At 40.9% G+C, this 22,065-nt stretch overlaps 1 long non-coding RNA gene across 1 annotated transcript in view; it reads left to right on the top strand.

Moving 5' to 3' along the window:
* LOC311009513 overlaps window positions 1-20,401 on the top strand; it is a 371,301-nt gene extending 350,900 nt beyond the window's left edge. The window contains exons 3-4 of the long non-coding RNA XR_014596655.1: window positions 19,123-19,208; window positions 19,822-20,401. This is a non-coding gene — a long non-coding RNA (uncharacterized lncRNA). The remainder of the gene's footprint in view (window positions 1-19,122; window positions 19,209-19,821) is intronic.
* Window positions 20,402-22,065: the final 1,664 nt, after the last annotated feature.

The raw sequence follows: 22,065 nt of genomic DNA, 5'->3' as shown, positions 1-22,065 counted from the left end.
CCACACTCACACCGAAACTCCTATTGATAAGAGATTTAAAAAAGCTAAATATGTGCAAAAGTATGAAAAAGCTGAATATTTGAAGAGAATATTGAAAAAGCTAAATATGTGCAAAAGTATGAAAAAGCTGAATATTTGAAGAGAATATTGAAAAAGCTGAATATGCAAAAAGTTTGAAAAAGCTGAATATTTGAAGAGAATATTGAAAAAGCTGAATATGCAAAAAGTTTGAAAGTATGCAGATTGCCATGCTATTCAAAGAGGAGCATGTTAAAGAGGTTTTTAGGCTGATCTCACCAGCCACTCATCACAGCTCATCACACCACTCGTGTCTCCATTTTAAAGTTTAAATGGAGTTTCTAGGTGAAAGTATGACCGAGCAGAAGACGTTTGACTAAAAAAACTACATTTCCCATTACTAAATGTAGTTTTTAGTACATTCCTGTCCACCAATCAGAGCACACCACTCGTGTCTCCATTTTAAAGTTTAAATGGAGTTTCTAGGTGAAAGTATGGACGAGAAGAAGACGTTTGACTAAAAAAACTACATTTCCCACTACTAAATGTAGTTCTTAGTACATTCCTGTCCACAAATCAGAGCACACCACTCGTGTCTCCATTTTAAAGTTAAAATGGAGTTTCTAGGTGAAAGTATGGTCGAGCTGAAGACGTTTGACTAAAAAAACTACATTTCCCACTACTAAATGTAGTTCTTAGTACATTCCTGTCCACCAATCAGAGCACACCACTCGTCTCTCCATTTTAAAGTTTAAATGGAGTTTCTAGGTGAAAATATGCCCTGAACTCAGCTGTCACTCAAGTACTACCGAGTACTAGCGAGTACTAGCGAGTACTACCGAGTACTACCAAGTACTACCGAGTACTACTGAGTCTCAAGTACTGAGAACTACTAGGTACAATGTATTGTCAAACAGTTGAGTGCTTCGCACTCAACTGTTTCCCAGTACATGTCATTGAACTCAGCTGTCACTCAAGTACTACCGAGTACTACCAAGTACTACCGAGTACTACTGAGTCTCAAGTACTGAGAACTACTAGGTACAATGTATTGTCAAACAGTTGAGTGCTTCGCACTCAACTGTTTCCCTGTACAGGTCACTGAACTCAGCTGTCACTCAAGTACTACCGAGTACTACCGAGTACTACCAAGTACTACAGAGTACTACTGAGTCTCAAGTACTGAGAACTACTAGGTACAATGTATTGTAAAACAGTTGAGTGCTTCGCACTCAACTGTTAAGCAATACATGTCACTGAACTCAGCTGTCACTCAAGTACTACCGAGTACTACCGAGTACTACTGAGACTCAAGTACTGAGAACTACTAGGTACAGGTCACTGAACTCAGCTGTCACTCAAGTACTACCGAGTACTCCATTTTAAAGTTTAAATGGAGTTTCTAGGTGAAAGTATGGCTGAGCTGAAGAGGTTTGACTAAAAAAACTACATATCCCACTACTAATGTAGTTTTAGTACATTCCTGTCCTCCAATCAGAGCACACCTGCTGTCAGTTATGAAGATCAGTGCCACACAGTGCTGTCACCATGGCAACGGCCCTTGCTGCGTGTGTATGACTGCTTTGGAGCGTCTCTCTGCTTCTCTCTATCGCTCAATTCCCCCTCTGCGCATGGGTCCGAACAAAAGCATGCCACGCTCACACCGAAACTCCTATCGCCAAAATTTTCGCACCGTTAGCGCCACAAGACTCGGCTGAAGACACTGATGACTTTTATTTTTTCCTAGTGTCAGAAATGTGGACGCTAGGGCGAGTTAGAAATGCTGTTCATATCAGGTTTCTTTGAAAATCTGCTTCTAAATTAACATTGGAGCGGATGACGAGAAAACCTGACTTGGCCGCGCTTAGAGGTTGCTAGTTCAAATTCTGTAAAACTCACAGAGATTTTGAGCACATTGTGAGAGACAGGACAAGTTTGTCTACAAAATTGGAAAATATCACGTCTGTAGAGTGAAGATCGTGGCCGGGAGGAGTTTGGAAAGGAAAAAACTCTGAGAAGCCCTCACACTCTAACTGTTGATGTCACGCACTCTAGCCCAGAAGGTTCCGCGCAATACACACCCATTGAAAACTCAAAAAAAGTCTGAAAACAGCATCATATTTAAACACTGATAATTTAAAAACTGTAATAGATATCACAATGAAAAGTAATAGCTGAATAGCTGAAGGTTTTGTGAATGTTTTAAAATTTGAATGACGTCTGTAGGTGGAAGTATGCAGACTGCCATGCTTTTCAAAGAGGAGCATGTTAAATAGGTTTTTAGGCTGATCTCCATAGGAATGCATTGAAAAAAAAATATGGAAAAGGCTGAATATATGAAAAAGTATGAAAGGCTGAAAAAATGTTGAAGATATCCCGGAAAGAGCTGAAAAAGCTGAACATTTTGATAGCTGAATGGTTTTTGTAGCTGAAAGTATGCAGAAGCTAGAGGCGACCAAAAAACGTACGGAAGAAGAAAAAGAAAAATAAAGATTAGGATAACATAGGTTGGAAATGCTTGAAAGCATTTCCACCAATAAAGATTAGGATAACATAGGTTGGAAATGCTTGAAAGCATTTCCACCAACTAGAAAATGCATTTCCTGCGAAAATACGTGGAAATGCTTTAATGCTGAAGCAACACTGAAAAAAAAGCTGAATATTTGAAGAAAATATAAAAAAAAGCTGAATATGTGCAAAAGTTTGAAAAAGCTGAATAGTTGAAGAGAATATTCAAAAAGCTGAATATGTGCAAAAGTTAGAAAAAGCTGAATAGCTGAAGAGAATATTAAAAAAGCTGAATATGTGCAAACGTTTGAAAAAGCTGAATAGCTGAAGAGAATATTAAAAAAGCTGAATATGTGCAAACGTTTGAAAAAGCTGAATAGTTGAAGAGAATATTCAAAAAGCTGAATAGTTGAAGAGAATTTTGAAAAAGCTGAACATGTGCAAAATTATGAAAAAAGCTAAATATTTGAAAATAATATTAAGAAAGCTTAATATCTGCAAATGTATGAAATAAGCTAAATAGCTGAACAAATATGAAAAACCTGAATATTTGAAAAGAATATGAAAGGCAAAAAAATGTTGAAGACATGTTGAAATGTCCATAAAGAGCTGAACATTTTAATATTTGAATGTTCTTTTTGTTTTTAGTATTAGTAGGGTACTAATAGAAGTAGGAGTAGTATCAGTAGTAGTAGTAGTAGTAGCAGTAATACTAGTATTATTAGTAAAAGTAGTATTAGTAGTAGCAGTAGTATTAGCAGTAGTACTAGTAATATTAGTACAAGTATAAGTATTATTAGTAGTAGTAGAAGTAGAAGTACTACTAGTACTAGTAATATTAGTACAAGTATTAGTAGTATTAGTAGTAGTAGAAGTAGAAGTACTAGTAGTAGTAGTCCTAGTACTACTACAAGTAGTGGAGGTAGTATCAGTAGTAAACTAGAAGTAGTACTAGTACTAGTACAAGTACAAGTAGTGGACATGGTATCAGTAGTAGGCTAGTAGCAAAAGGAGTAGTAGTACGAGTAAAAGTTCAAGTAGTGGACGTAGTATCAGTAGTAGACGTAGTAGTAGTACTAGTACTACTACAAGTAGTGGAGGTAGTATCAGTAGTAGGCTAGTAGTAGTACTAGTAGTACTATTACAAGTAGTGGACATAGTATCAGTAGTAGTACTAGTACAAGTTCAAGTAGTGGACGTAGTATCAGTAGTAGAAGAAGTAGTAGTAGTAGTAGTACTACTACAAGTAGTGGAGGTAGTATCAGTAGTAGGCTAGTACTAGTAGTATTAGTAGTAGTACTATTACAAGTAGTGGACATAGTATCAGTAGTAGGCTAGTAGTAGTAGTACTAGTACAAGTACGAGCAGTGGACGTAGTATCAGTAGTAGGCTAGTAGTAGAAGTAGTAGTAGTAGTAGTCAGACAGACAGAGAGTGAGACAGAGAGAGATAGACAGACTTGTGTATACATTCTAAAGTTTAAATGGAGTTTCTAGGTGAAAGTATGTTTGAGCAGACGATGTTTGACAAAAAAAACTACAAATCCCACTGACTGCTCCTGTCTGCCGCTCCCGTCTGCCAATCAGAGCACACCTGCTGTCACTCTCAAGATCAAAGCCACAGAGATCAAAGCCATCTACGCGCCTGTGTAACTGTCTAGAGCCTGTCTCTATTCCTCCATTTCGGAGGGTCCGAACAAAAGCTTCTCACGCTCACACCGAAAGTCGTATTGCCAAAATTTTCGCACCGTTAGCGCCACAAGACTCTGCTGAAGACACTGATGACTTTTATTTTTTCCTAGTGTCAGAAATGTGGACGCTAGGGCGAGTTAGAAATGCTGTTCATATCAGGTTTCTTTGAAAATCTGCTTCTCAATTAACATTGGAGCGGATGAGGAGAAAAAAAGGACTTGGCCGCACTTAGAGGTTGCTAGTTCAAATTCTGTAAATCTCACAGAGATTTTGAGCACATTGTGAGAGACAGGACAAGTTTGTCTACAAAATTGGAAAAGATCACGTGTGTAGAGTGAAAATTGTGGCCGGGAGGAGTTTGGAAAGGAAAAAAATCTGAAGTATGACGAGGAGCTCTCACACTCTAACGATGATGTCACGCACTCTAGCAGGCGCAATACACACCCATTATAAACTCTGGTGAGGTCTGAAAAAACCATAAAACATAAACTGTGATTATAGAAAAACTGTAAAAGATATCAAAAAACTGATAAAGAGTTTTATAGTTCAAAGTCTTGTAGATTGTTTAAAGTTTAAATGGAGTCTGTAGGTGGAAGTATTTGAAACTAGTCGGAGTTCAAAGAGGAGGATGTTAAAGAGGTTTTTAGGCTGATCTCCATAGGAATGCATTGAAAAAAAAATATGGAAAAAACTGAATATATGAAAAAGTATGAAAGGTAGAAAAAAGGTTGAAGGTGAGCATAAAAGAGCTGAAAGAGCTGAACATTTTGATAGTTGAATGGTTTTTGTACCTGAAAGTATGTAGAAGTTAGAGGCGACCGAAAAACGTACGGAAGAAGAATAATAATATGAAAAATAAAGATTAGGATAACATAGGTTGGAAATGCTTGAAAGCATTTCCACCAAATAAAGATTAGGATAACATAGGTTGGAAATGCTTGAAAGCATTTCCACCAATAAAGATTAGGATAACATAGGTTGGAAATGCTTTAAAGCATTTCCACCAATAAAAAAAATAAAAATAAAGATTAGGATAACATAGGTTGGAAATGCTTGAAAGCATTTCCACCAATAAAGATTAGGATAACATAGGTTGGAAATGCTTTAAAGCATTTCCACCAAAAATAATAAAGATTAGGATAACATAGGTTGGAAATGCTTTAAAGCATTTCCACCAATAAAGATTAGGATAACATAGGTTGGAAATGCTTGAAAGCATTTCCACCAATAAAGATTAGGATTGCTAAGGTTGGAAATGCTGCATAGCATTTCCACCAATAAGCATAAAGATTAGGATAGCTAAGGTTGGAAATGCTGCATAGCATTTCCACCAATCATGTTCCTGCAACACAGGGATCTGGACATTTGGAGCAGACGCTGCAGCCTAGGAGCCTCTGAGGATGTCCAAGGACTGCTGGAGCCTCTGAGGATATTCCAATGACTGTTGGAGTGTCTCGTTGGCTTTGTCGCTGTCATCCCCATCACCACCGTGGAACTATGGACATGGAACCCAACTATGTTTCTGTAGTAAGCAGTGGACGAGGTTCTCCATGGAACGCCTTGAAAGATTCCTTAAATCCCGTTCCCCAAAGTAGAGGCCCAGCGGGGAACATGAGGATTGACCTGCAGTACGGCCCTCTGGCACCAACCTGTAACAGAAAACATCATATATTACATTTATTCTGAACGTTTTCCTATTCATTTGTTGATAAACTTATTTCTTCTTATCATACACGTATTTCAACCTGTATATATAACATGGATTATTTGTCTAATAAATTATTCAATAATATCCCACTAGTTTATTTAGTATAATATGTATGAGTTTATCACACTAAACTTATACATATCATTAAAACAACTTATATTAGCCTACATGACTGTTGACTTTGTTTATGCATGCATATACACATCTATTGATAATCAATTAATAAAGGAACTTATTTAAACCAGATAAGTCACATTACTTACTTAAGAGGGAAATCCCGTACATGTGAATAATGTAGCTCCTCCGACGGGCCGATTGCCTCTGTGGTCTTCGCAGTGAAGGTGCTGGTGTTCCGTGGTCAGAGGTATAATATGATCTGACGATTAATGATCGATAAAAGCTGCTTAATAGTCGCGATCGATGGCAAGTGAAAGCAGAGGAAGAAAGAGGGAAAGCGTGGGAGCGCGCATATATAATAAACTGTAGAAAACATTTGACAATTGTAATTTGACTTAGAAAAGATCTTTTCTAATAATAATCATGCTTTATATTTTGATAAGTAATTCCCATAAAACGGGAGCTAGAACCGCTAACGTAATCCATTCAGTTACGTGAGAGAAGATGACGAGATGTCAATAAAGTAAAAAAAAAAAAAAATGTATGAGATGTGTATACTTCCATGTGAACAGTCCGAGGGTAACAGCATACTCAAACGTTCATTTTGTAGGCAGTTTGCAGTACATACATTTTAAGTATGTAGTAGGCAGTACGTTAGCATGTCATTTCGAACACAGCCCTGGATCACCCCAGAAAACACTGCCACTCCAGGTGCTCTTTCAACTGCCTACTCGTTTTCACACTCCCCAAGACAAACAGGGCGAGGAGGAGGAACTGGACTCCTTATCTCACCCAAGTGATCCTACCAGGTCCTTCCTCTGGACCACCTACCCCGATCTGCACTTGAATTCCATGGCGTCTCTGTCACCCTTCCTTTCAAGCTCAACATCATAGTGATCTATCGCCCAACTGTCATCCTATCTCTCACAGAACAACCTCCTTGACCCTAATCGATCAGGATTCGGGATTGCTCACTCCACTGAGACGACCCTCCTTACAGTGACTGAGTCCCTACGAGACGCCAAAGCCTCATCCCACTCCTCCTTTCTTATTCTCCTCGACCTATCTGCTGCATTCGACACAGTCAACCACCAAATCCTCCTCTCCACCCTGGCTGAACTTGGCATCACTGACTTTGCTCTAAACTGCTTCACATCATACCTAACAAATCGCACCTTTCAGGTCACATGGAATGGCTCTATGTCCAAACCCTTTTCTCTGGACACGGGTGTCCCTCAAGGCTCAGTATTAGGACCGCTTCTGTTCTCACTATACACCAGAGCACTAGGCTCTGTAATCACATCACATGGATTCTCTTACCATTGTTACGCAGATGACAGCCAGCTATTCCTCTCATTTCCCCCAACCTCTGACACTCGCATTGCAACTCACATCTCGGACTGTCTGGCAGACATCTCTGTCTGGACAACTGCACATCACCTCAATCTTAACCTGAATAAAACCGAACTCCTCTTCATCCCGGGGAAAGACTGCCCTCGCATTGACCTGTCGGTTACTGTCGAGGGCATCACAGTATTGTCTTCCTCAACTGCAAGGAACCTGGGTGTAATCCTCGATGACCAACTATCCTCCACCCCCAACATCACTGCTGTGGCCCGATCCTGCAGATTTGCCCTCTACAATATCCGCAGGATTCAGACTTTCCTTAAAAAGGATGCAATGCAACTCCTGATCCAAGCAATGCTCATCTCCCGTCTTGACTACCGCAACTCTCTCCTGGCCGGACTCCCAGCCTCTGCGACTAAACCATTGCAGCGTATCCAGAACGCTGCAGCATGCCTTATCTTCAATCTACCCAAATTCTCCCATGTGACCCCCCTCCTCCGTGACCTCCACTGGCTCCCTGTTGCAGCACGCATCCAATTCAAGACGATGGCACTGGCCTTCAGGGCCATGAATGGAACGGCACCCATCTACCTTCAAATACTGGTCAAACCTCATGCCCCGAAGCGAGCACTTTGCTCCTCTACTTCAGCTGGCTGGTACCACCATCGCTGAAATCAAACAAATGTCGCTCAGCAAAGTCCAGACTCTTCTCTGTTCTGGCGCCTCAGTGGTGTCAGGACAGCAGAGTAATTTGCCATCTTCCGAAAAAGGCTCAAGACTCACCTGTTCAGACTTCAACTCGACTCTACATAGCATGACCCACTAACACCCCCCCCCCCCCCCCCCAAAAAAAATTTAATAAATAAGAAAAAATAAAACCCTTACCTATAGCACTCTGATCAAAGCACTGTCGCTCTTAACGTACTACTTTACTCAGATGAGGACCTAACACTTGTTCTATTTTTAGCTCTTACTTTATCGGCAATGATACGTTGTGGTTTCTTTGTTTCCTTCTTTTGACAAATGTACTTATTGTAAGTCGCTTTGGACAAAAGCATCTGCTAAATTACCTAAATGTAAATGATAAAACATGAGAAGCCAATTTAAAGAATTTAATCTCCAGCCCATCCGGACCACAACTGCTCCCAGAGCTTAAGCCGTCAATGACCTGTTGAACCTCAGTTGAGGTGCTAGTACTAAAGGAGAAGGAGCTTCTACACTTTTCGTTTATCAGGGTGAGGGCAGAGCTGTGATAATTAGACAGAGAATTGCCAATTAATGAGAAGTGCTGACTAAAGGCTTCTGCAATTAATATTGAATCACTAATAATTTCATTATTCATTTTAATATGAGTAGTAGAGTTTTTTTGTAGATTAGTTACACTATTGATTATCTTCCAGAATTGTTTGGGGTTCTTAAAGTTGGTTGTTAGGTTGGTTGTGTGATGATGATTTAACTGACATGCCCGAAATAAATAAATAAATAAATAATTGGCTTTAGCATTTCTTGTTTTAGTTATACATTTATTCCTCAAATCTTTATAAACATTCCAATCAGAGACATCCTTAGTTGCTCGATATTTTTTCCAGGCCTTGTCTCATTGTTTGAATAAATTAATAAGTTCTCCTTTAATCCACGGTAAGTGTCTACCCTTAACACTAATTGTTGACCAGGGTGCGTGTTTGTTTATAACCTCGAGAAACTCAGTGTAGAAAAAATGCCACGCATCTTCAACATTTGGTATTAACTGAAACCTCTCCCAGTTTAAAATGTCTTGGTTGAATAGATCAGGATTTATGTTATTAGCTTTCCTTACTTTAATAAATTTAGGAAGAAGATGAGGCATTTTAATCTTCCAAACACAAAAGACAATGGAGTGATCACTAAAAGAATCTGATTATGCACCAGGTTGAATAATTCAGGATGGGTGACTAGTATCAAGTCAAGCAGGGAAGCTGAGCTAGAGCATACCCTGGTGGGTTCAGTTATAAGTTGTGTGAGGTTTATACTGTTGAAGAGATTGCGATCATTGAGGGAGGACTGATCTAGCCAGTTAGAATTGAAATGTCCTAAGATAATTTTCTCACTTGAGTGGTCTAAGGAGTTAATGGTAGACAAAATACAATTTGTAGATTCTGTAGGAGATTAAGGTCTATATAAATTTCCAATAATTCATCTTTTGTTCTCATGAAAAATTATCCCGATGAAGGAAAATACAAAGGATTCTCAGTTGGTATGACTAGCTCTAAGTCAGACTTGAGGAGATATAGGTCAGAAGTCCCCCTCCTCTGGAGCCCCTATCACTTCTGTATAGGACATAATTGTCAAGTTAAACATCATTGTCAGGAATATTACTGTTCAACCAGGTTTCTGAGAGAGTTATTACATGAAGTAAGCCAGACTCTTAAAAGGTCAATTTTAGGTAGCAGACTTCTTATATTCAGGTGAACAACTTGCAGACCTTTAACTAAATTCATTATTCATATAAGACAAATAAAGATCCAACTTTGACAGCAGAGATGTACATAAGTACCAAAACTTGTAAGCAACATCACAGATTGCACAATATGTAACAATAACAGGGGGCAGTGAAGGGGGCCAGCAGCTGGAGAGTAGCACACAATCACATACAAACACACACACACACACGTACACACACAAGAGCTGAACAAAGTCATAACAACAAAACAGAGTTCAGTCTGCGGATTTTGTGATGGGACAGACTGATTGTATTTTTCAGGAGAAAGCAAAAGAGGTGCCACAAAATAATTTATTTCCCATCATAAAGAGCTGATCTTATAGAAAATAGGAGAAGTAGGATGGAGACAAGAAACAAAGGGAGAAAAGAGTAGAAGAAACTGTCCAAGCTGCTAGGGATCCTGCTAAACAGATGTAGCATGTAGGAACTAGGGCAGGGCACCGTGGTTGTCAATTGTTGTTTGACAACCACCCTTTTTTTATCTCTGTTTCCTGTGTATTTTCGTACTCCTCGTTATGTCATTAGCAGGGATGCGATTGGTCCGTAATTAGAGACCGGCACCTGTATAGGCACCTGGGGTCCTTAGCCAGGTAGCTTTCCCCTGCTGCTAGCTCAGAGGAGCGTGGTTTTGGGTGGTGTTCCCGTGTTAAAGTATGTTGGCGACTTTCTTTCCTTTATCGGTGCTAAAACACTAGAAATGCTAAAACAATTAAAGCGCTCTGTTTGGCTAGCGTAGGATCCGCCAGAGGGAGTGTCCCTGAGCGATTTTCCCCATTCCGTGTGTACGAAGGTACGCTATCGTGACATGTTACAGTACATATTTTGTATGCGTGGGTTCTGTTTTGTAACAACCCATCTCTCTGTTCCTGACCAGCATCTAGCTGGATAGCGTGATTGCCGACGGAGGCGTTGGTGGTGACTGGTGTGGTCAACTTAACATGGCGACAGGTATGTTGTAAACTGTGCCAGGTTCCTGTGTTTTTTTTTTATAATATTACATGTAGACTTCGCTCACCCTATCACTAAGCATCACAGTTTTATTGGTTTATCTAGTTGGGGCCTGGTTATGCTTAAGATTTGGGTGTTACACGTGGGTCAATGAATATGCCTTACAGCCATGTATTTTAAGTGAGTGTTTCTGGTGCTATGAGTGTACATTTTTATTCCATTCTTATGTGGTCATATTTTATGTTGTTCCTCTAGTTTGTTTTTTAAGACGATATTAATCTTAAATAATTTAATTTGTTTTATTTACCTATGGTACATTTTTTTTTTCTTATCTTACCTATTCTTATCCTTTTAACCGTTCACTCCATTTATTTATCTTTTGTCATGGTTTTTATCCTATCTTATGTCTTTAGTTTTTAAGGTTTTACTCCAGAGTTTCCTCAGGGGGGTCCTCCACGCTGGGAGCTGCTGCTGGGGGTACTGTCCTTGGGTCCCTTCGGCCCGACCAGCTGTTGTCTGTCAGGGTCGGAGGGCCTTGGCACTGGTGCCCCCCGTGGCACAGTCTGTGACTCCTCCCAGCGTGGATGGCCCCAATGACGGCGCTTCCTCAATTCTCGGTGCCTTCCATGTCTCCCTATTGCCGGTATTGTTTGTGTGTGTGTGTGTGTTTGTGTGTATGTGTATGTGTATGTGTGTGTGTGTGTGTGTGTGTGGGTGTGTGTGTGGAGGGTGGGAGGGGTTTACTTTATTGTTTTTATCTTTGTGTAAAGCACTTTGTGCTGCGCACTTGGTGTATGAAAAGTGCTCTATAAATAAAGATTGATTTGATATTACAGTTTTTCTCAAATGCTAAAACACATTTCACAAACGTTTCCTCTATGTTCCACAATGTCTAAACACAACACCCTTTTCTAAAGCTACATAAACACAACCACACTTTCTCACTTCAAAACTCAAACTTTCACACCAAAAGAGCAGCTCGAAGCTTTCAAAAATGTAAACACTATACACATCATTACACACTAAAGCAAAACAATTGAAAACACAATGCTCAATTTGTGAGAAGGTTCTTTGTTTCATAACTGCCAATGCATATTTTTAGAAACTTTACAGTAACGGATCTTCTTAGATCTCTGTAGAGGATTAGGCATTTAGATTTGTGAGTTTCATATGAAGAGTATAAATCTATAGAAAATACTGCATGTACACTACTGTAACACAACTCAATGCAAAAACAGAATCTATTGCCCACAACAGTACTCTTGAAAACATGTTCAGGATGTGAAGTTTTTTTATTTAGTTTATTCACACCACACACACACCACAATCACTGTGCAGCATCATGTCGATGAGCTGCATCAGGCCACATCACCTCATCCACATCGCAGGCTATATTCTGTCTTGCCAGGCACCGCGGGAAAAACGCCCTGGAATGGCGCATCCATCCTTGGAAGGCTTCCACTGGGATGTCACCACAGGCCAGCTCCATTGCCCTTAGGAGGTTCTCTCTGGTGTATGGTTGTCGGTCATAAACCTTCCATCTCCACGATGAGAAGAACTCCTCTATAGGGTTCAGGAAAGGGGAGTAGGGTGGCAGACAGATGTTTAAAAACTGGTCACTGTTGGTGGTGAACCACTCTCTGATTTGGTTCGTTCTGTGGAAGCGGATATTGTCCCAAATGATCACATAAATGGGATGTGCAGGCCCAGGATGGTGTTGTTGGCGGTCCAGGAGGATGTCTCTTAGTTCCTCTAGGAAGGTGAGGAGACGTTGGGTGTTGTAAGACCCAAGGACAGCATGCCGGTGGACAAGCCCCTCTGAACCCATGGCCGCACAAAGAGTAATATTACCCCCCTGTTGGCCAGGAACCTCAGTGATTGCTCTTTGGCCAATGATGTTACGGCCTCTTTGCCTTCGTTTCTGCAGGTTGAAGCCAGCCTCATCCAGGAAGAGGTACTCATGACGTCTGGCCATCGTGTCCAACTGTAATATCCTCTGTGAAAATGTGAAAGTGCACAGGTGTTCAGAAGTCAATCAGGTAGCACAGTATTGTCCAGAAGTAATGTAGGCCACTGAGCAACACAGTATGTCCACTAACTGTACTGTGAACATGGATGTATACTTACTTGCACATACTCGTAACGTAGGTCTTTGTGTCGCGCAGAGTTGCGCTAAAAGGGAACCCTATAGACCTGTTTCATCCGCATCTTTTGGCGCCGGAGAACTCTGTCTATTGTGGCCAAGCTAACATCATCAATGCCCTCAAAGTTGACATTATCGGCAATTACTTTGTCTCTGATCTCCCGGAGTGATGAGGTTGTTCTCACGAACCATATCCACAATGAGGGTTTCTTGTGCCGCTGTAAATATGGCAACCCTCCCACCTCTATGCGGCATTCTTTCAACTCTAAAGAAAAAAACATGTGTTGTCAATTGACATGTTTTACAATAACAACTGATTTGAAACCAATAGACTACTTTCACAGGCTTGTAAAACTGTATTGTTACAAAGAAAGCAATAGAGTACAATACCTGTTGTGTTGTCTGAATGCCCTGATAATGGTGGCCACGGTGAACCTACTCAGGTTTGGACGGACTCTTAGTCCTGCTTCAGCCATTGTCATGCCATGGACAATGACATGGTCAATGACTGTTGCTCGCATCTCGTCCGTAATGATGGTGCGATGTCGTCTTGCTCTTCGTCCTGGACCTTCTCCTCTCCCTCCTGGACATAAATGTGCATAAATGTAAATGTACTACAGATACCCTCTCCACCTTCAAGAAAACTCTTAAGAGATTTTCTCCAAGCCTAAATGCTGCACTTGACTTAGCACTTGACTTAGCTTAGTTTCCCTCACATTGTGCTGTTGTTTGAATGTTTTATCCTCGATTGTAAGTCGCTTTGGATAAAAGCCAAATGCATAAATGTAAATGTAAATGTACCTTCTCCTCTCCCTTGTTGGCCTGCTCCTCTCCCTTGTTGGCCTGCTCCTCTTCCTCGTTGGCCTGCTCCTCTTCCTCCTGGAACTTCTCCTCTCCCTCCTGGACCTTCTCCTCTCCCTTGTTGGCCTCCTCCTCTTCCTCGTTGGCCTGCTCCTCTTCCTCCTCTGATTCGAACTCCTCTTCCTCGTTGGCCTGCTCCTCTTCTTCCACGGCCAGCTCCTCTCCCTCCTCTCACTCGAATTCCTCTTCCCGTGACTCTGCCTTCATCCATTGTATTTGTTTGGAATCTTCAGCAAACTGTGCACTCTGAACTTGCTTTTATACATGTGGTCACAGCATTAGCAACAAGTGTCTTCAATTTTGAGTCGTTGTGTGTAATGAGTGACGCCAGGTCATTGTGTTCAAATATTGCTGACTGTGGCAGCCATTTTGCATCACATGAGCTTTCATTTGAGAATATGAGCAGAGTTCTTTTGCAACTTGTGTTTTAGCAAGGAAAAATGTTTTTAGATTTATGAGAACGGAGGATTGTGTTTTGTGAATTGTGTCTTCATGTGAAATGTGTTTATGATATTGGCAAATGATTGCTAGATTTAGTAAATGTGTTTAGACAACTGGTCATTTGGTTTAGAGGATTGGCTTTTGTGTTTTAGCATTTGAGAAAAACTGTAATGTTTGATTTTGTTTGTTTGTGCTGGTGTATAGGACCACATGCTATGCTACGCAGCTGTTCTCTTTTAGCGGATTTGTATGAAGTGCGAGCGTGTATGGCTTTAGCTGCTATTATGTTCTGATTTCAATGTTTTTGTTTTCCCCTTCCCCCTCTGACCTGAGGGGTATTCCACCAAACTCGCTAATTAAAGCGGCGCTTACCTGGTTAAGCCTGGTTAGAACTAACGCCAACTTCCACTTGCGGCTAAACCCATTCCATTAACGCATTTCAGCCGCGCCTTGTTGAGGCTTATTCAAGCCAGGTTAACGTTGTCGTGTGTTACGCACGTTCACGGGATATGAAGCCAGACCAGAACCAGGAATGTCGAATCATCGAGAAAATGGCAGAAAAGACCAGAGCAAAAATTATTGATGGAACTGTATGAGGAGTATAAACCCATCATAACCAAAAAAGGGAATACTGTAGTGATAAATAAAAATCACGAGGCTGCTTGGGCAAGAATTGCCGAGCGATTTAATACGGAAGTACCGTTAAGAGTAACATGTTCTAATATAACACTGACTACGATTTCTCTAACGAGAGGATAGTGTAGAGGTAATGCTTTACATGCGGCCGGCCAGGGTTCAAATCCCGACTATAGTCGTTTCTTTTTCTTTCTTTGTCCGGAACTCTCTCTCTCTCTCTCTCTCTTTTTTTTTTGATAGGCCTAGTAAATGCATCTACATTGACAAACTCATTTATCTCAACAATTCAATGAACACATTCAATGAACCTATTAATGAACTCACCTGAAAGGAATTTATGTGGCTGAAAATTGCATGCAGCAATGCCTTTGTCATTGGGATATACATGCTATTAATAATAACATCTTTATGCCTATCATGTTTTTGCAAGTTATATTTGGGTTCTGGGGAAATTGTATGACATATTTATCATAGTTAAGGTAAAATGTTGGTCTAATTCTCTGATCTAAAGACAATTATACAGGCAAAAAAACAAAACAAAAACCACACATGAGATGTCTTCGCCGGGATGTGAACCTGCGATGCCCACATCCGGGGGCAGGAGCATCACCACTCACCCAACTGGGGGCTTTAGATAATGAAATGGCCAGTTGGTCTTAAACAAAATAAACGATTTATTCATATTTTTTTAATTGCAAGCGTGTATTCTTAGACGCTTGATGAAAATATAGTCTGTTTGTACTTGATATATGTAATTTTGGTCATTTTTGGTCTTTCACGTGACGAAATCACGAGGACTAGGCTTGGCGGAACCTTCTGCTGGTACAGTTGTTTCCGACAGACGGACTTCTCTGAAACCCCCGCTAAAGTAAGCCTGATGGTTAGCCTGCCCCGGAGCAGGCTAGTTTGGTCGGATAAATTCCCGTGGTTACTTAGCGGAGAGTGCCTCAAGTCACGTTGATGGAACGCAACTCTCGCTAAAGGTAGCGAGGCTTATCGAAATTAGCCCGGCTTTGCACTTAGCGAGTTTGATGGAATACCCCTCTGGTGGCCAGAGGGATTTGTGATTGATCGCATAGTGGGGCAGAGGGGGTTATTTCTTTTTGTCTTATCTCGTTGTTTTTGTCCTCCCCTCCCTTACTTTAGAGCGCCCAGTACTGGCCAAGCCCAGGTAGCCGATGGGGTTATGCAGGACATGCAGTCTCCTTCTCCTTATAGCCACTTGAGTGTTGCAGTGTGGGGGTGTGACCTCTATGACGTTAAGACTTTACTTATAAACCACATAGTGTGAGTGTGAGTTCTATAGCGACTTTGAGCCTTGATTATGCACGCATGGTTGCAGTGTGTTAATATTCCTAACGCTGAGTGCTGCCCTAAGGGGGTGTTCCCATTCACGTGTGTACAGAGATTGCTCGTCAGTGTAGCCCCCCTATACGGTGGCTCGGCTGGCGGTGTACTAGGGCGTTGCAGCTTACTTTCCCCCCATGTGTTTATTTATTTTTCATAACCCTGTGCAACACTTCCCACGGGAAGTATAAGATTGTTAATAAAGATTCACTGGATATATTTTCATAAACTCCTGTGTGTGTGGATTATTGGGACAGAGTCCCCCTTGCTCTAAGGGGTTAATCAAAGGGGTGGCATAGTCTAGCCATAGTGGCCGCTACACAGACAATTTTATTTATCCGAGAGAGAGAGAGAGAGAGAGAGAGAGAGAGAGAGAGAGAGAGAGAGAGAGAGAGACACACACACACACAGAGAGAGTGTGTATGGCAGTAGACAATAGTAGTGTATATATCGTTGAAATACACATATTTGTTTATCTACTCTTCACATTTATTAAATGTATCGTCTCTTCCTGTTTCCCAGTGCGAGTTTAGATACACAAATATGATCACATTTGTCAATTGCGGTATTTTATTTTGAAAATTGCTTTTATTTTGAAAATTGACCGGATTGTCTCGTGTTTCTCTGTGTGATTTCCTGCCAGAATTGCAAAAAATAGAGCAGATGCCGAAACGATCGCTTCAAGGCGTGGGACAGCCGCGCCTATTCGCAGCGCTCCGCGTCTGGTGTGAACTACACTATCGCTTAACAAGGGCGCCGCGGTCGGTGTGAACCAGGCGTAATGTGGGAGAAACAAAGGAAGGATTAATAAGGAATGATTAATAAGAAATCTCCCTGGTGAGACATCAGCTTGAATAAGCCTGCCACGCTCTGCCCAAGCGAGGTTGTGAGAACATGTTTTTTTAATATTTAAATAATAATAATAATTTAAAAATATAGAATAAAACATAAGACTTGCTTTGCGACAGTTCCACATCTGTTAACAGCAAACAAAGCTGCTGCCTTACAGGGCTGCCAACTCTCACCCCCAATTTCCACTACATACACTCAACAAAAATATAAACGCAACACTTTTGTTTTTGCTCCCATTTTTCATGAGACACTGCATGAAAAGTGGGATTTTCGTCAGTTAGCGGCCCTGTAAATTGCCGTGGAAGTTCAGGTTTACGACTGCAAACGGCAATTTGCAGGAAACACCGAAAACTGACGTAAATTGCCGGGAATTGACGTGGGCCTTGCTTGGCAGTTGTCCCCCCATGACCCCCCTCCCCGTAATCCTAGGGGAGGCTGTCTACTTTCACCGGCCCGACGTCGGGACGTTTTTCACTCGTTTGGCATTCATTCCGTTTAATCGCATATTATTTTGAATGCATCTGCATCATATTATACATCATTTGAAAGCTGCGAGTCTCGTGAATCGAACAAAGCCAGCCGTTTTAGGCTCACGGAGACACATCAAAAGCAAACACAGCGCGTGTGTAAGGAGTGCACAGAAAAAAAACAATAACAAGACCGGCGTTTCCTACCTTTGGAGCTGTCTCGAAGTCTAAAAAAAACATGTAGCTTGATAATCCTCATATCCACAGAAAGGTAAGAGTCCAACGAACAAAAGTATCCACTTCATTTAGTCCCACAAGCACGCGATCTCCGGTAATCATCCATAACACGCCATGTGTTGACGTGTGAGTCTCTGAACAAGATGTCGTTTTTATTTGTTTATCGCTTTTTACCGCTGTTCGCCGAAGGGCTAACAATGGATGTTTGCTATTTCCGTGTTCGTCTTCGTCTTCTGGACAAAACAAGCCCCCTTCCATGATTCTGTGATCCGAATTGGCTGAACAAACTGTCCATCAAGCGAGCCAGTGCTTCACTGGCTCGCGTCAAATGACGCTGACCAACCACGCGTAATCTCCAGATACAGAGAGCCAATAGCAGAGGAGTAAATTTTTGAATGACAGGTCTTATAGCCAATGAGCTTACGATTCCAACGGTATATTACATGGGGGGTAGCGGGCTTGAGTGTGAGAGGCACAGCGGCTGTGTTCGAAATGCCATACTAACGTCCTACTCGTACTCAATTGTGACGTAAATTTGAGTACGTAGTGCGTTCAGATACAATAGTATGTGAATTTGTGTACGCGTGAAATGCCCGGATGTATACTGCATTGGCAAGAATTTCTGAGTATACAGCGGACCCTGCTAAATCTACTCAACTTCCCCAAAATGCATTGCGGCTCGTCTGACTTCTGAAAAGTTTTGGATAATGGCGGACGACTGCGGTGATTCTGGCGAGGAGCCCGACACAAACCGCGTACACATGTAAGTATACTGTAACATGACTTTTATGTTTCCAGCTGACTTTTAAATCGTATTGATAATGAACGTTACGAATCGAAGGTCCTGCCAGCCGGCTAGCCTACTGACGCTAATTTACCATAGAGGTTAGCGAGCGCAAGCGAAGCGGAAAATGTGCCGTTTTTACCGACGTTAACTAAGAATATAGTGCTTATGTTAAACCGTGGTTATATATTTACTAACGGTGATTAATAACGCCGTGCACCGTTCGTTAAAGGGAGGGATGCACACACCGGGCGCCTCATTCAGTGGAGGGAACGATAAGGAGAAGTTCACCGGCAGGAGGAATGCTGCTCTGAGAGGCTTCACTTAAGAAAATGTGGTGTTAAATGTTATAATTCTCATATGCAGGGCTTAACTGCTACTGTTGCATATTAAGCTACTCAATGATATAAGGTTGAACACCAGCGTATATAGATGGGTGATGTGCTGCTCTCCTGAGATGTCTACCTGAAACGTTCTGTTGAACAGCAAGAAATCATCAATGAGCTGTAACACTTTTCTACGTGCTGTTCTTCATATAGGATGTTTATTGAAGAACATTAGATGGAGGGAAGGTGGAGCTGGATGAGCAAAGAAGAAGTGGTAGAACATGAAGCAGAAATACAAGGTGAGTTGGAAGCAGTTTAAAGTATTGAACTCTACAGCATAAAATAAACCAGACGAAGTTGTCTTTCTTATTAATAATCAGGCAAAGTCAGTGCTGGGTAATATCTACAATGTGTTCAAACATCAGAGTCCATTAAGTCTATCCCATGTGGAACAGTATTACAGTACATATTCTAATATATGACTAGTGGTGAATAGTTGATCTAAACAATGATTATGAGAAGTGTTGTTAGTATGAACTGAAGATGTCAGCACTGAGGGAGGAGAGGTCACTGCTGCACACTGGAAGTGTTTGTTGTCATGGATGAGGTGATGGAGCAAAGACCTGCTATTACTCCACTACACCCCATCTCCTCAGCCATGATGCCAACCACTGCAGCAGGGTCTCTCCTCCAGAGCAGGAGGGAAATAGACCTGCAGGCCTAAAACATGAGTCAACAATCATATATATATATTCAGATATTTATTATTTAGATTTGTACACAACCTAATAATCGTAAATCATTAAACAGGAAACATTTGTCTGTAAGAACTACTGTGTGGTATTACTTATAAACTGCACTACTGATAAACACAAATAAAACCTCAACAATAATCATGTTCCTGCAACACAGGGATCTGGACATTTGGAGCAGACACTGCAGCTACGAGCCTCTGAGGATGTCCCAGGACTGCTGGAGTCTCTGAGGATGTCCCAGGACTGCTGGAGCCTCTGAGGATGTCCCAGGACTGCTGGAGTGGCTCGTTGACTTCGTCTCTGTCACCCCCATCACCACCGTGGAACTATGGACATGGAACCCATCTGTTCTGTTAGTAAGCAGTGGACGAGGTTCTCCGTGGAACGCCTTGAAAGACAGAAGTCCTTCCTTAAATCCCCTTCCCGAAGTAGAGGCCCATCGGGGGAACATGAGGATTGACCTGCAGTACGGCCGTCTGGCACCAACCTGTAACAGAAAACATCAGATATTACATTTATTCTGAATGTTTTCCTATTCATTTGTTGATAAACTACTTATTTATTCTTATCATACACGTATTGCAACCTGTATATATAACATGGATTATTTGTCTAATAAATTATTCACTAATATCCCACTTGCTTGTACTTGTTTATTTTTATCACACCAAACTCATACATGATATTATTAAAACCACTTATATTAGCCTACATGTAGCCTACATTTGTTTATGCATGCATATGCACATCTATTGGTAATCAAATAATAAAGGAACGTATTTAAACCAGATAAGTCATATTACTTACTTCAGAGGGAAATCCAAATAACATGTACATGTACTCCGACGGGCCGATTGCCTGCGTCGTCTCCGCGGTGAAGGTTGCTGGTGTTCCATGGTCAGAGGTATAATACGATCTATGAACGGACGATTAATGATCGATAAAAGCTGCTTAACAGTCGCGATCGATGGCGAGTGAAGAAGCTACTCAGGTAAGAGGAAGAAAGAGGGAAAGCGTGGGAGCGCGCATATATAATAAACGGTAGAAAACATTTGACAGTTGTAATTTGACTTAAAAAATATTTAGAAATATTAAATTAACTGTAATAATCATGCTTTATATTTTGATAAGTAATAAATATTAAACGGGAGCTAGAACCGCTAACGTAATCGATTCGGTTACGTGAGAGAAGATGAGGACGAGATGTCAATAAAGTTAAAAAAAAAACAAAAAAAATGTAGTATGAGATGTGTATACTTCGGTGTGAACAGTCTGAGGTAACAGCATACTCAAACGTTCATTTAGTAGGCAGTATGCAGTACATACACGTTGAGTATGTAGTAGGCAGTACGTTAGTATTTCGAACACAGCCAGCGAATGCATAAACTACACTTGTCATCTGAGACTTTGATAGTTACGCACAGAGTCTCGTGCGCGCATTACAGAAGGCTGCCGTTTACTATTCCTTTTGATTGTTTTGAGCATTTTACAATGCCTAAAGCCAAAGGAAAGACTCGGTATTCCCTTGAAGACGCCTTAGACTGAGAAAAATAAATAAATAAATAAATAAATAAATAACCCATAAAGAAAGAAAAAAAAAAAAACATTAAAAAAACATTAAAAAAAAAAAAAATTCAAAATAATGATTTTATTAGTAATGTTGTAGAACTGATGGAATAAACAAAAAAAGAACCTAAAAATACCCATAATCTCATTTGGCACAATTTGGAACACTTTGTGCCAGATGCAACTCCGTCTGACATTGCTCGACAAAAACGACTGCCAAACGCTCATTTTTAGGTGTATTTTTATCCACTTTCTACCAGTTGTTGGTAAGGCTTGTGGCTGTGGCTTCATTCAGTTTTTAGGCCTAAATACCAGAGCCACAGCTATCTTTTTTCACTCAAAAATTAAAAAAAAATTAGGCGAGGCAAAAAATTAAAATTTCCACAATTTTTGAGCTGTAGTAACTCAGTGTCAGTAACACTCAGAGTAAATCTGACACTTGGAGAAGAAACTTCAAAGGGTTAGCTTTCAGGAATGCTCAGCTTTGTGTCTGTAGTCATAGGGGTTCAAGAACAGTAACCATTTTACTTTGGGTATGTCGTTTTCAGCCTTTTCTTCAAAAATAGGACCGCCATGGAACCGGTTATTAACATGTAAATGAAAATGCTGTGAGCTATACAAATGCAAATCAGGGTAGCAGGGGGAGTTTTCCCCCAGGTGACATTTTTCTGAAAGGTGTTAACTTCATTTCATCTTCATTCAAAGATATAACTTCATTTCATCTTCATTCAAAGATACACAAAACAATTTGCTTCAACAATTACTTTTAATCAGGCTTTGCCACAAAGGTAAAATGTACATTCATGCAAACAACATCACAGTCTCCCAGAGCTCA

The sequence above is a fragment of the Eutrigla gurnardus genome, assembly GCF_963514095.1.
Source record: "Eutrigla gurnardus genome assembly, chromosome: 23".
NCBI lineage: Eukaryota > Metazoa > Chordata > Actinopteri > Perciformes > Triglidae > Eutrigla > Eutrigla gurnardus.
The sequence above is the reverse complement of the archived record's forward strand: the minus strand, read 5'-3'. Positions and strand labels throughout refer to the sequence as shown.